Below are 12,639 nucleotides of genomic sequence, written 5' to 3'. Positions count from 1 at the left end.
GTAACCAGAAGTGTTTGCAAACTGACAAACTCCGGAGAAGCAGTAACTGGGAGAGAAGGGTGAATGGTAGCTTTGAGGGTTTGACCCGGGGCTCTAGAGGGGGAAATATCACACAGCAGGACATCCTGTCCCCTCACCCTAGCTTCCTGTGTCATCTTCCACTTTTCATCCTCCTCCCAGGGAGCACAGAACCAAACCACTCTCTCCTCTTTCCCACCTGTGCATCTGAACACCCAGGGGGGCTGGCATCTGGCTAAGCCATCCCAAGGTCTGCTTTTTGGCAGGACTCAGCCTCCATCTTAACGTATGCCCAGCATTATCTTCAGGGTATTCGGAAACTCTCTTTCCTTCTGTCATGGACTCAAATACGTGGTCATGGAGAAGGACAGGCTATTCTGGTACTATCTCAGGGGCACACTGAGCAGTTGGCAAAGCTGGTGAGAGGAAGTGATCCCCGAACTCTTGACCCAGTGGTAGCCCCTTTCATCCCCTGGACTGAACCATATTCTCTGCCACCTCTCCTTAGCCCTCTCCTCCCCCTCTTGGTCTGGGCCCAGAAAAACCTTGTAGTGTGTGGTATGCTCTACTCGCTCTTCGGGGGACATCTGCCAACCAGCACAGTGGTGATGACAGTTTCCAGATAAATTTCTAAAAGTAAAGAAGTCTTCCAGGGGGTGGAGGGGGTGGCACAGGCCCAAGGCTGAGTGGGCTGAACGCTGTGCTTCCGGAAGACGCCCAGGGAGGCGGGGATTCTGGATACTTAGATTTTCTTTCTCCTTCATATTCTACAAAAAGCAAAATCCCCTAATGGCTTTGCATTTCCCCGGAGTTTGAGAGAATCTTTTGATCCAGGTGCTTCTTTGGGAACTTAGGTTTTAGGACCAAGGACTTGATAGTGACATCAGCAGGGTGTCTTGCTCTGAGCTCACTATTCTGACTTAGCTTCCCCCAACTCAGTGTGATGCCATCAGAGAGAGATGGAGTCAAATTCTCTGGGCCCCATTTTCTGTCCTTGGTTTTTGGCGCTCTAATATCGCCTTGGTCTGAGGCTTGCTAGGCTCGAGTACAGGGAAAAGTTAGTTTCTCTATTTGTTCTGACATATCCTGGATCACTCTATTGACTTATCCCTTATCTTTTATAGGGGGGGGGGGACTTCTTTCTACTACTTTCTTAACCTTTGGGCTCATGGGAAAGCAACCCTTATGAAGGAAAGCTCCGTTGCCTACTGTTGTCATGGGAACCATGTGAGACTTCATTGGATTGTGGAGGGAAGCCGTCAACAAGGCTCACCAGGCCTCACTCTCAGAGGCAGTCAGGCTTTAACGCTGGTTGGCTTACCCCCCTCCTAGGAAGATATAAGGGCTCTCCAGCCAGAGCTATTTGCTCCCATCTCTCTCCTTGGGACAGACATACTATGCTGGCTTTCTCTGTGTCTCGAATGAGCCCAAATAGACTCCAACGACCAGATGTTCGTCGACAGAACACATGCCACAAGTTAGCGAGAGAAGTGAATATTTGATGGTAGAATTTAGGGCATCGAGTCCGGAGTGAAGGTCTTGGGGCACTCCCAGTACGTGTTCAATCCTTGTTCTGGAACCTTCTGTGTTTCCTGTCTTCTGACATCTTCCTCCGAGGAGGACTGACTGATGCTATTTTGTAGGCTGTTTGGAGTTACAGCCACCAAGCTTTTAGGGCACAGTCTTTCTGTATTTCTGGCTTGGATTTACAGGTCTTGAGGAGACAACCAAACCACAAACTGGAATCATTATTAACACATCTAACCCTCCCAGACCTTGCTTACCTAAACACACAGCGATCAGAAAGGTTTTTCTTGCTTTTCCTTCTCAGCACAGTGCGCAGACTGTCCGCAAGTGAGGTGAACAGGTGGGCGAGATGGTGGGAAGTGACCCCGATGCTGGTGCTTGGGGACAATGACATTCCACAGCCCAGCAATCAGGACAGTGGTTTCTGTCGTCTCCTGTTTATTTCGAGAGGCAGGGCCATGAGTATTGCATGATTGACTGCCACACATCCCCCTGCATGTGTTTGTTTGTGCTTGGATGTGTGCATGTATATAAAGATACATGTGTATATGGACTTGTGTGTGTTTTTGTGTTTCTGTGTGTTTGTGCGTATGTGTGTGTGCGCGCATGTATTTGTGTGCATGTGTCTGAAGGTACCTGGGCTCTGTAGGCTAATCATTTCCAGGTGGCTCCAGGGACTGCAGTCTGGTCCCCAGAGCCCCAGAGGCACTGACCCATCCTCACCTCTTCCTGGGGAAGGGAAGGGGGTGGGACTTAAAGCGAAAGTGAGCCAGAAAGTCCAGGCTCAGGCTCTGGCCTGCATAGGAGCTTTGCTGTCTTGCAGAACTTTGTTCCTAGCATCCTATGGATTGTCCTGTTTAAGGCACGCAAAAGTCTAAGCCACCCTTACCCCCACCCCCAGTCTCTAAACTCTGAGACTAATTGGAAGACAAAAGAGGAAGAAGGTTAACAATCAGGAGCAGAGGAGGGGATGGCTAGCATTAGGAACTAGGATTTCACTGGCCTGAATGTGGGGGTGCATCTGAACGGGGATTTATTTACTTACTAAAATGCTCCTCACTTTCTGCTGCTCCTGGTAAAATCTACTCAGTTGGGTGGGGTGATGCGGAGAGAATTATTCTCTTCTAGCCAGGGTCAGCCAGCCCACAGAGGGAATGTGGGGTGCTTGCTGGGAGGAGAGATGCCCTGGGCTTGGCTTCAGCCTCTTTCAAACCTGTGGCCTTCCTGTTTCAGCCACTTACACCTATATCGGGGCCTCTCTCCCTCTCTAGCCTTAGCTCACACAACTCACACGCTGGACTCACACACTGAAGAGATTCCTTACGAAGGGGATTCTTCCAGAGCCCACACCTGCCCACTCCCTGGCATGAAATCCACTCTGAAGCACACACACACGTCTTTGCTCTCTTGCTTTCTCATTTCTGGCTGAAGAAAGTACCCCCCAGCTGATGACTATTCCTTTTCTTCTGCTTTCTCTCAGCGGCTTGTGAACCTCCGCCCTTGCATCCTCTCCTCTCCCATCCTCTCCTCTCCCTGGGTGTCTCCCAAAGGCTGGCAAGGGGAAGAAGTGACTCCCTTTGCTTTCCCTGTGAAAACAGTAGCTCTGAAAATCACGTGCCACTCACTCAAGGTCACAGAGCTAATGGGAGAGGCAGATCCCTGACTGCCCTGTTCTGGGAGCCATGACCGCCTCCCTCACAGTCCCACGCATGCATGGAGTTCCGCAGGCAACCGCCAGCATGAAGCCAGCAGTCCCCAGACCTAGTCCCTCCATGCCCTTAGTGACTTCCCACGACTCTCACTTGGCCACTAGCCAAATGGGTCCCATGGAACGACAGGGATTCCAGTCTTTTGTATGCTTTTGATTTTATCTTTTACCTTGTTCCCTAATCAGTGTTTGGCTACCACTGCCAGGAAGAGAGAAGAAAGTATGTTCAGAACAGCCTCATCCAACAGGCCTCCCTCCTCACCATCTCAATTTCATAAGCACGTCTTTGAGCTTGCATGACTTTTTCTTTTTGTTTTGGGACGAGGTCTCACTGTGTTGCCCTGGCTGGCCTGGAACTCACTCTAAAGACCAGACTGGCCTTTAGTTTACAGAGATCCACCTGCGTCTACTGCCTGAGTGGTGAGATTCAAGGGCTTTTCCTTCGTTATACTTATTCTACATTGCTTTCTTTATTCATCTTAATTTAAAAAAATACTATTTATCTATTTGTATGTGCCCTCAAGACGTGGTGCCATGTGTGGAGGTCAGAGGATGATGCATGGGCATTCTCATAGGAGACTGAGACTCAGGTTGGCAGGATTGGCGGTAAATGCCTTGGCCTATGAGCCATCTGGCCAGTTCTTCTACCTCACTTTGGGCTGATGTAGACTGAGGGACCTTATCATGTCTTGACCCAGACTTATCTAGATAGTCAAAATGACTTTGCTTTCCACAGTAAAACTGGTACCTGGTTACCCTCTAAAACCTGCCAAAGCCCTCTCCATTTTGTAAGGAGAGACCTACCACTCTCACCCCGGCCTCCGTGTGCTCCTTCCGATGCTCATTAATTAGAAGGAATGTTTGCATGGCCCTTGGCAGATTGCCTTCACTTGGTTACCCATATTTACCCCGCTTCTGAACATCTTTTGTGGGATTGTTATTTTCTTCATTTGACAAATGAGAAGGCTGGCTAATTCACTGGTCCAAAGTCTCAAAGCCCTTTAGGGGTAAAAACCAGTATTAACAATAACAACCGAGCAAGCAAGCCACAGCTGCCAAGTCCTGCCTGCTTCCCATGCAGAAACTCAGCAGAGACACCCGATGGGCAGCATTGCTGGAATGTCTATTCGACCTGTGAGGAATTTTTGTTTTTAAACCTGTGGGCTTGTTTACTTTCTAGTCTGGTCCTGTTTCTTTGGGATTATGGGTTTTGGAGAGCACCCTTAGGCCACATTTAGGGATAACCATCCTTAAATAAAGTTGCCAATGGAAGAGATTGGGTCAGAGAGGAAGGGCCAGCTTGGATTTCAGAATCTGAATGTCTATCTTGCATCTGGCAGGGACCACGGCTGGGGTTCCCTTCCATCTGTCCTCTGCATCTCCACGGGTGTTTGGGTTTGCTCTTTAGTTCTCTTTTCCCATCTTCCCCTACATCCAACTTGTCCTCTGTTACTGAAGGACCACGTCAGAGAGGACCCCATTCTTCTTAGGAGGAATCAAGAGTCGTAACTTCTGGCTCAATCCATGTCTAGATGATAACACGTTGGTTTCATACCTGACCCTGTGTCACTGGGTAGAAGAGGGTGAAGCGAGAGTCTACCATTTGAGGAACACGGAAGGCCGGCTGGGCACAGTGAAGACCATATGGCAGACGCATGGCCCAGGGGAGTTGCAACTCACATGCTCTGATTATTTTTTGACTGTTTTCTCTAAGGAAGATACCGTCCAGCATTCATCTGGGGTCTAGAGTGGTAGCTCCGTCGGTAGAGTGTTTGCCTGCTCTTCATGAGGCTCTGGATTCAATCCCCTGGACTGTTTGAACTGGGTATGATCATTGCCAGAACTCAGGAGGTTGTAGTAATGGCATTGATCAGATATTCAGGGCCATTTTTGGCTACAAAGAGAGCCTGAGGCCAGCCTGGGCTACTGGATTAGAAGATGGCCACTGTGAGGGACTGTGTATCTCCAGAGGATACTTGCTGGCCTTCTTATTTGCGGGCTCCCTGTCAGCCAATCATGGACTGAAAATCGGTGTTCATACTGGGCAGGCACAGGCTTTTCTTCTTTCGTCTTTTATCTTATAAACGAAACCGTATGATCGCCACTTGCACAGAATCCCCATCATGTCAGGTGTCATAGGTAACAGATGATTAGCACACTCAGGGGCATGTGTGTTAGTTCTATGCACACGCCACACTGTTTTATAGCAGCATCTCTAGGTTTCAGTATCTGTGAAGGGTCCTTCATCCAATCCTGGTAGATATTGAAGAAAAGTGGTGTGCAGAATGGAGCCAAGAGAGTTCAAGAGGACAAGGCCATTCAACTGAGTAGCACACGGTGTGGACTGGCCCTGAGCTCAGATTGCTCTCAGGAAGTCAGGAAGGCTGGAGGAGGAACAAGACTACTCCTGCCTCTAGAAGGATTCATGTGCTCTATCAAGGTCAGTGACCTGGAGTGTCAGAGTCCTGCCTTGCTATGTGAGCCCACGCTTACCAGTCAAAGCACAACCACATTCTAATTCACTCAATCCATGGCCACTGTCTTCTTAACTAAGCTCGTGTCAGTGGGCCCCTTTGCAAAGAAATGCCACTTTGTGGCTCCCTTAGAAAAAGAGAAAGTGACACATACACACCACCTGACTGGATGTGTGACTTCCAGGCTGCCGGCACTTGCTCATCATGGCCTCATTCTGAGGCGGTGACTGTGCGAGTTTCCATGGAGACTCTGAAGTGCTTGTGTGTTGGAAACTTTGAATAAAAAGGTAAGAGAGAAAGAAAGGCCAGCCATCGAGCTCACCCAAACTCTAAACCTCAGACTCTTCGAAAGAGTCAACTGTAGAGTATAGGCCCAGACTGCAAACATACCCATATGGAGGAGATGTTCCCGGAGATCCTGGGGCTTCTGCTGCAGGCAAGAGGCCTCTAAGCATAAGGGTTGCTGGGGGGGGGGGGCTTAAATTCCTGTGAGCAAGGCCCCTTCTGCCTGCTACCTTCACCTTACTTTTTCCAAGGAGCCTGGGACTCTTGCAGCCTACCTCCCTGTTGTTGGTAGCTGCCACCTCTTCTTCCATTCCTTATCTGGGAGAGGGGAGTCATCCCTTTCTTAGCTGGAAGTATTGTTATTTTGTGAAAACCACCCAGGTTAGGAACAAAGGCCAAGGCTTCTTCTTCAGGCGGGGCAGAACTGAATTGATATTCCTTTAAAATGCCTCTGTATTACAGCTGATTTCTGCTAATAGCAGTTCAACAATAGAGAAAGGGCACCTGACTCCCTTAGGGAGCTGTGGAGTTTTCTTTTTCTCCGTTTCTCCCTGGGGGGCTTGAAGGAAATTGGTATGCACTTGGAGCTCAGATTTAGACAGGTCTAACATATTGACACCTTACGTTGATGGCACAGGCAGAGATCTTACTGGACAAATGTTTATTCGATACGTGTGTGATGGGTGTGCTTTCTCAGGGTAGAGAAAATGGGGCTCTCTTCCTCTCCTTTTGTAATGAACTCATGTGCTCTTGGAATGGCATCTTAAAAACACCACAGGGTGAACTCCTGAGTTTGGAAGCACCATATAGAGAAAGCATAATCAGGAGGGCTTGTTCCACAAGTGAATTTAGTTGTTTATTATTGTTGTTGTTGTTGTTGTTATCTGACTTTAGAAAAATGCCTTCATAAACAATTAGCCCTCAATGCACATTTGTGGAAAGTAATTGCACCCGTTGTACTTGAGGAGGTGGAGAAAGCTCAGGATACACTGCGTGCCTTCCTCACGTGCTAGCATTGTTTACATGGGAATAAAGCAGTCTGTTCCCAGGGAGATAAGAGAGTTGAAGGCAGTCATGTATGCAGTCTAAGCATGTGATCGTTGTATTTGTTGAAACCCAGAAGCTCATTTTTGTCAAAGCAATAATTCTCTAAATTTGTTTCGGATCATACCAGCACTTTTTTTAGGGCTATGTGTGGAGGTAGGTATGCAGCTCAGTTAAGTACAAAGGTGCTTCATATTTGGGAAGCCGTGGCTTCCATCCCCAGCACTTCATAAACCGGGTGTGGTGTGGTAGATTCTCCGGGAATCCCAGCTCTCAGAAGTGGAAGTGGGAGAATTAGGCATTCAAGGTCATCCGTGGCTACCTAGTGGGTTTCACTCAACCTGGGCTGTACGAAACTCCTGTGCCAAAATAGGAGTGCTTGTTTGCTTGTTTTTTGAGACCTGGTCTCAGCCCAGGCTCATCTAGAACTCACTACATGGCAATTCTGACTTTGAACTCTGGATAAACTTCCTGTCTCAGCTTTCTGAGAGCCGGTATTACAGGTTCGAACCACCAGCCCCAGCTCTGACAATAATTCCAAACCGGGGGTTCCTTCGATCCAAAACAGACCTTGGAGAGTTTCAAAAAGATGTCACGTGGCCAACTGTAAAATACTTCGCTTCTCAGCCATTCAGTCTCCTTGTGCAGAAAGGAAGAAGCAGGCTTGCCCGAGTCTCTAGAGCTAGTTAAGACATACAATCCCAGGCCTGCAGGGGATTCTGACCCGTGGTATAAGACCTGGATTTAAACAAGGAATCCAAACCACACACCTGACGTTATCAGAACGGATATTCTATTAGATCTGCCGGGTTGATAGACAAGGTAGGGGTGAGTACTCCAGATATATCCTCCTTCAGTGGAAATAAGGTTGCTAGTAGCTCTTTCAGAGAGAACGTGTGCCGGAAGGGGAGGGGTCAAGTCAATGTGTTCTTCTCTGTGATGTGTGTTGTGGCCAAATATACAGAATTGGATAGGTGTTTGTTTGTTTCAACCCAAGCCCAGCATTGCCTGCCTCTCCCCACTCTCCTCTGTTCCCACCGTCGTAGCTCTACAGACAGGGCCCACACATTGATTTGAATTTTCAACACTTAGCACCTGACTTAGATCACTGACTCAAAGAACAGGACAGGTCAGTCTGCCTCACACCTCACCCAGCGTCTTGGGATTAGCATCCAAAACAAACAGATCAGAGCCGGGATGTGGACTCCTGAGAGAAGTTCCCACGTGTGAGAAAGCCCAGGAGATGGCGTTTCTCAAGCTCACTGATGTCACCGAGGTTCGCAGTCCAAGACTTTACCTTACTGAGGTCACTGGCAGTTGGAGCCTTCCAGAAGTACTAAAGAGCTAGGCTGGTGGATTAAGAAGAGTGGGGGATGGGGAGGCGAGGGAGTGGAGTCCTGCCTGCTAATCAAAGAAGAAACCAAATAAAGTCCAAGAAAAATACAACGCTATTGTTTTGGGGGCACGGGATGCTGGTGGCTTGGAGGCTTCATTGAGTAATCCAAGTTACGCCCTTTCTCTGTGGGACTGAAGGAATGTTGGCTGTGTCCCTGGAGGCCAGGTGGGAGGTGGGTAGACAGGTCTATGAAGATGAGAATTTCTGGAGCCTGTAATTCTGAATGTCCTCTTGGCCTTGCAGCTGGGAGGCTGGGACACCAAGAAGAAATGTAGACCAGGATCAAGGAGCAGTGGCCAGGGTTGGGATGGGGAGAAAGGGTGTGATGGAAGAAAACTGGGTGAAGAAGAAGGTTGTGGCGGTGCCACCCTCTCCTACACAGGGGCTCTGTGTCCTCAAGAGCTCCTGGTGGCAGTGGCTCTTTCTCATGGAGCCACAGGGTGGATACCCAGGGAGAGGTGGCAATGTCTGAGTCTGGGGTGTGACAGGAAGCAGGAAGTGCCAGTCATTTCACAAGAGACTTTGACATTGGAAAGCGAGCCAGCAAAACCTGGCAGACCCCCAAGCTGGGCTGGGAAAGTCTGGCCCAGCGTGAAGAACTCTTGGCTTCCCGTCGGGCTGTGGGTTTGTTGAAAAACAGGGCAGTCTACACGGTTGGGATGCCAGTCCACCTCAAAACTCACTTTCTCTTCCCAACCTTGATTGTTTTTGTGTGATGACATGCCTACTGCTGCTGCTTCTGGTGAACTTCCACAGCCCAAGGAAGGGGTTAGGTGACCAGATGATGTCTTGATGGGAGTGTCAGTCTTCTAGTAAGCCCTAAGTATAGTTCTTATAAATGTATGCCAGTTCCAGTTCCCTTCATCACTTTTCCTCAATCTTCCTCATCTTTTAATTAAAAAAATTTTAAAATTTATTTGTGTTCTGTTTGTATGTATATCTGTGTGAGGGTGTTGGATCTTGGAGTTACAGACAGTCATGATCTGCCATGTGGATGCTGGGAATTGAACCTGAGTCTCAGGAAAGAGCATTCACTGAGTCATCTTTCCAGCCCCTCATCTATCTATCTATCTATCTATCTATCTATCTATCTATCTATCTATCTATCTATCTATCTATTTATTTTTTTATCAAGAATCCTCTTCATGTGTCCTCAGCTCTGTATTTTCTTATCCTTATTTTTTGAGAAACTTTTCTTACTGGGTCAGCTGGTCCAAGTCAACCGTAGATCTTTATCCCTTCCCGGACTGAGGACTTCTTTCCCAAACTCGGCCTCAAACTTCAACTTATCTTCTTAAACTACTAAGATGAAGACTTGGGTTGTTTTCCTCCATTCCCACCCAAATGGGAAGAGTGTCAGAGATGTGTCCACCATGTCTTGTCTTGGTGTCTCTGAGATTTCTTCTGAAATACTTGCTGGAATTGTTTTTATTCCTAGGACTCAGGACTCGCAGGGTAGAAGTGAACACCGATCCCATGTGGAGCAGCATGCTCGATTCAGAAGTCCTAGGTTCTCTCTTGATCTGCTTAGTCTGAGAATTTGAGTGATTTCTCTTGGTTTCAGTTTCTGTCTGGGGAGATAGCTTAGCCAGTGAAACACTTGGCCTGTAAGTAGGAGGATCCCAGGTACTCTCATAAAACAAAACAAAACAAAAATAACAGGTGCAGTGGTATGCACCTGTAATCTCAATGGTGGAGAGGCGGAGACAAGAGAATTCCTGGGGCTCCCTGACTAGCAAGTCTAGCCAACCATAACCCCCACGTTCAGTGAGAGACTCTGTCCCAAAAAATAAGGTGGAGGCGATTGAGGAAGGCATCTGATATTGACCCCCAACTTCTACACACACATACACACATTGTGCACACTTGAACACATATATACTTCATACACATACATGTATATCCATGATATACACAGACACACACATGAACACATATGCACCATATGCCCACCCACCTCAAAGTTCATGTGCAACTCTTCATTCGTTCATTCATTCATTCAATCATTCATTTATTCTTGAATTTACTTAGGCTGGGAGATTTCCCTGGGAGATTTTAAAAATACTTCCCAGTGGAGAAACCAAGCCAGTGAACATAGGAAGAGTTTTGGATGAAAGAGGGATTAGAAGCATTCAAAGTCTTTCTGGGTTGAAAGCCAGCAGCCCGTTTGCCTCGAAACAAACCAGCGCTTTACCCTAGTCACAAGAAAGAGCTGGTTACAGTTGCAGCGCTAACCCCACTCTCTAGGGTTTAGAGTTTGAATGATACCCGCTATGAAAAATATCCTTGAGCCAGACAGACAAGGAATGAGCCAGCCTGGAAAGACTTCTATCATGCCAATAGCTCTGTTTACAGATGGGCATATGGACAGAGTTTAGATTTGATTGATTTCTATCACTTGAAAAAGCAAGCAAGCAAACAACAACAACAACAAAAAGTGATCTGGTCAGTAAAAGGCGCCTGAACACGTGTCTGTCTGTGTCTGTCTTCTGTTTCTGTGATAGGACATAGAACTACTCCACCCCAGAATTCGAACATCTCCTGTGTCCTTACCATAACCAATCCATCAGTGTCCTCAAATAGAAATTTGAGCTTGCCGAGCAATGCTTTGGATGTTCTTTGCCAAGTACTCAGCTAATGGTCCTCTCCATAAATCCTTGGTTGGGAGAAGGGGACATCCTAAATTCCATAGCTGGGAAGTAGAGTGGCTGAGTACGAAAGCCAGGTCTATCTGTTGCTGAAGCCTGGGCCTTGCTCATCTATGAACAACAACATCAAAGCCTGGGATGCCAATTGGACAGACGATATGGTCCTGATAGTTTATGCCACAAGTTTCCCAGGACAAATGTCATGACAAACATCACTTGGACCTGGCCAGATGGCTGAGTAGGTAAAGGTGCCTGCTGCTAAGACTGAGTGTCTGAGTTCGGTCAGGTCCTAGGGCTGACGTGTTGGGAAGAGAGCTGACTTCTGAAAGTTGCCCTTGGACTTCACACATGTATTGCATATACCTCCCTCCTTGATAAATAAATGTATGTAATAAAAAAGAAAAATATCACTATTGCCTGGAAGGAAAGATCAGGATTCAAGAGCCATGTAGGAGAGAGGAATGTCTTTAAGGTCCATCTCAAGATGGCTATTATGTAATTCCCCCAAGTTTTCTGAATGTTGGAAAATTTCACAATAAATAAGCAGAGAGAAAAAGATTGTACAGAACATTGGAAAAAGAAGGATGGTACAATGGAGTGAGGTAAGGTTCTTCTGAGACTAGGCAGGGTGGCACACCCCTGTAATCCCAGAACTCAGGAGGCTGAGGTTTGTCACTGTGGGTTCTATGTTAGCAGGACTCTATAGTGAAATGAGATAGGTAGCTAGCTAGATAGACAGACAGACAGACAGATATATAGATTGAGGCTGATGAGATAACACAGCAGTGATTTTCTACCTTCCTAATGCTGCGACCCTTTGATTACAGTTCCTCACATTGTGGTGACCCCCAAACATAAAATTATTTTCATTGCTACTTTATAACTTTAATCTTACTGCTGATATGAATCTTAATGTAAATACTTGCTATGCAGGGTATCTGCTATGTGACCCCTAAGGGGTTTTTCCCCACAGACTGAGAACCACTGGCATAGGGGGTAAAGATGTTTGCTGCCAAGCCTGATAGCCTCAGTTTAATCCCTGACAGTCACATGGTGGGATGAGAAAAGTGACTCCCTCCAGTTGCCCTTGAATCTTCACTTGTGTCATGGTACACACTCACACACACACACACACACACACACACACACACACACACACACACACGAAAGGTAAGCAAATGTAATAAACACCCATGTATATGCTCATGTCTATATCTGGGGAGAGAAAGAGAGAGTGGAGAGATAAGAAAAGAAAGAAGAGCTATCATTTGGAAGCCACACGGAGGGTCTTTGGCCAAGAATCTAAATTCTAAGCTCAGTGTTCTCTAGAAGAAAGACATTGCTCCAGTGGCCTGACACACTCAGGAGTGGCGGGGGGCAGGGAGCGGGTCTCCTCAGCCTAATTCAGAGAACTCAGACCCTGAGTGCAGGAACAAAATACTCTTTTCTCCAGACCTTGCTGGCCTACACATTACATAACGTAGAGTTATGTGTCTGCCGCAAGGCTGGCAGGAGCCTGAATGTGATATGTTGATAATA

This window comes from Microtus pennsylvanicus, chromosome 11, assembly GCF_037038515.1.
Source record: "Microtus pennsylvanicus isolate mMicPen1 chromosome 11, mMicPen1.hap1, whole genome shotgun sequence".
Lineage (NCBI taxonomy): Eukaryota > Metazoa > Chordata > Mammalia > Rodentia > Cricetidae > Microtus > Microtus pennsylvanicus.
Note: the sequence above shows the minus strand (reverse complement) of the source record.